This window comes from Durio zibethinus, chromosome 6, assembly GCF_047325235.1.
Source record: "Durio zibethinus cultivar Kanyao isolate XHJ-2024 chromosome 6, ASM4732523v1, whole genome shotgun sequence".
NCBI lineage: Eukaryota > Viridiplantae > Streptophyta > Magnoliopsida > Malvales > Malvaceae > Durio > Durio zibethinus.
Genome location: NC_143167.1, coordinates 15,401,928 through 15,405,056, shown reverse-complemented (window position 1 = coordinate 15,405,056; position 3,129 = coordinate 15,401,928). Strand labels below are relative to the sequence as shown.

General features: G+C 30.3%; 1 non-coding gene across 1 annotated transcript; it reads right to left on the bottom strand.

Annotated features, from left to right (window-relative positions):
* Positions 1–849: 849 nt before the first annotated feature.
* LOC149518467 (small nucleolar RNA R71) lies at positions 850–956 on the bottom strand. The gene has a single exon (XR_016343385.1). It is a non-coding gene; the product is annotated as a small nucleolar RNA R71 (small nucleolar RNA).
* Between the last annotated feature and the right edge of the window lie 2,173 nt (positions 957–3,129).

Genomic DNA, 3,129 nt, shown 5'->3' with positions numbered 1-3,129 from the left:
ACCATACATCACACCTTTAATCTTTACTTGATCCTTGTCTATTTAAACCTTGTAACCCTAAAACCCTGAATATTCATTTGTTTAGATATAGGATCTCAACCTTTCACCTTTGGTACTTGTGAATTACCTAACATTATATTCTATAATCTTTAAAGAGGCGATATTGGAATAATCCTCTTTATTACTTGATTTGTGCACTTACAGGCTCTATATGAAAAGCAACAATCAAGTTTTTGGTACTATTGTCAAGAATTATAATAATGTTTTCAATATTAATAAAGAATTCCTAAGCTCCCATAATCTAAACTTTTTTTTTATTTTTGTTTATTTTTTTTATTTTTTTCTTATTTGCATGCATAGATATAAAAGTGATAACTTAGCTTCAATTGATCAAGAGATAGATAGAACTTTTAGAAGAAGAAAAAAAGAGTAATCAACACCACTAGCATTTACTCCTATGGTGAATGCAAATAATGAAGGGAAAAAAACTTTGAAAGATTAAGCAGTTCCTAATGTAGATGGTTTTTAGCCATCCATTAGAAGGCTAGCTATTCAAGTTAATAACTTCAAGCTAAATCCTTTGATTATACAAATGGTCCAAACTTTTATGCAATTTGGAAGACTACCAAGCGATGATCCCAATTTACATCTTTATAATTTTCTTGAACTCTATGATATTTTTTGTTGCAATAGTGTTTCTAGTGAGGCTATTAAACTAAGATTATTTCTTTTTTCTCATAAAGACAATATGAAATATTAGCTATTTTCTTTACCACCAGGCTTAATTACAACAAGGGATGATTTAGTTAAAAAATTTTTGGCGAAATTTTTTCCATCAACAAATATTGTAAAACTAAGGATGAGATTACCACTTTTATGCAAGCTAATGGTGAAACTTTATATGATGGATGTGAGAGATTTAAAAAATTGTTTAAAAAATACCCACATCATGATTTACCCTAGTGGCTCCAAATTCAGATATTTTATAATGGTCTCACACCACTTATGAGAACCATTTTAGATTTAGCTACTTGAGGGGCTGTAATGAGCAAGACTCCTGAGGAGGCTAAAAGCTAATAGAAAATATGGTTGTCAATAATTACTAGTGGGATATGGAAAGAAAGGTCAACAAAAATCTACTAGTTTATTTGAAGTTGATGCTATTACATCCATTAACTCTCAATTGGTTGCCTTTACAAAAAAGATTGAAGCCCTAGGAAATCAAACATAAGCCAAAATTATTAATGCCATACAAAGTCCCTTTTATATCTTATGACTTATGTGAAAGACTCCATTCCTTAAAAAGATGCTAATATAAGGTAGAACCTGTTCACTACATCTAACAAAACAAATCAAGCAATAATTCCTTTAACAATACCTCAAATCCTAGCTGGTGAAACCACCCTAACTTTTCTTGGAACCAATCCCACCAATAACCACCATCCTAATCCACCAAATTATAACTCTTTTCAAGAAAAGAAACCTACCTTTGAGCACATGTTGGGTTAATGCAAGCTAACAATGCCAACATCCAAAACTAAGCTATATTCATAAAAAACTTAAAAAATTAAATAGGTCAACTTGCCCAAGCCAGCAAATAGCCTAGTAGGTACCTTACCTAGTAACATTAAAACCAACTAAAAAAGATAAGATAAAAAAAGGATGCAATGTAGTATATTCTTTGAGAGATGTTAGGATAGATGATTTTGATGAGAAAGATGATGAACCCATAATGGTCAACCTACCTAGCTTTGTAAGATAACCTAAAGTGAATTTCATTGAAAAAGAAGATATTCTTAAAGATAAAAAGCTTTTAAGACTTGGTAGAGTAATCTTAAATGGTTTTGACCCCATAGCATTAAAGGCTTCTGAAGCTATTGAAACTTGTGAAGAAGATCTTGAGAAAGAAAATGATAAGATAAACTATAAGAAATATCCAAAAGAATACATTGAAAGGTCTCTTAAAGAAGGGCAAATGTTGCTATAAGTAGGAAAAGTATTAGTAGAAAGCATTCCACCTAAAGAGATAGCCCAAGGTGAGCTTGCCCAAAATAACCAAAGAGATAAGGTAATGTTAGAAAAAAATCTTTAAGAAGAAGATCCTAAAGAATAAGAAATAAAGATTTAAGAGAAAGTTCAGCAAATGCTAAGGATGACTGTCAGAATGTATAGGCAGTGTTTTAATATTAATCCACCTACCCCAAGGCTTGTTCCAAAAGAGTTACCTAAGGAACTAAAAAAAGCCACATTCTTAGATGATTATAGCCCTAAGCTTTAATAACTCATATCCAAAAAGTTAAAAGATCTATGAAGTTTTATTATACCTTGTATGATTGAAAAATTAAAATTCTTTAATGCTTTTTATGATCTTGGTTCAAGTATAAATTTAATGCCATGAGTGTTTTTATGTAGCTAGGTTGTGGAAAGCTAAAACCTTCAACATTCAACATTAAGTTTGTTAATCAATTTGCTAAGTTACTGCAAAGAACGTTAAAAAATGCCTTGGTGAAGTTGAAAAATGTGCTTTCCTTATGGATTTTGTTCTTTTAAATATGAAGGATGATTAGGCTCCATTACTCTTAAGTAGACCTTTCCTATTCACTACCAAAGTCATGATAAATGTATATGAAGCTAGCATTACCCTTAGTTTTAGATATAAGAAAATACAATTTGTATCTACAGGGTATGGTGTGATACGACATGAAAAAGGTATTAGCGCAATTAAAGAATTTAAAAAAACCCTAAAAGAGTCCAACCTATTAATAAAGCTTTTTGACCCTTTGAAAAACTTAGCAAACCCTAGCTACAATTTTGTCAATCTTTCTATAAACTCAAGTTAGTTTATGTAATCCTTGCTAAGAGAGTTAGCCCATCTCTTTAAATTATGTCTGTTTATGTTATACCATAAAAAAGGCAACAAGAAAAGCTCCATCCAAAAAAATGAAATGATTCTGCATAGATTTAGAGAAAGTCAAGCTTGACTAAATTTAGCGTTGCTTGGAAAGTAACCCAAGTTTTACTTTAATGGTTATGATTTTTTATTTTTTTATTTTTTTTAAGACAAATATGTTTTAATATTTTTGTTTAAGTTTTTCTTTTAAAAATGAAAAGAAACAAGAATGATGCCTC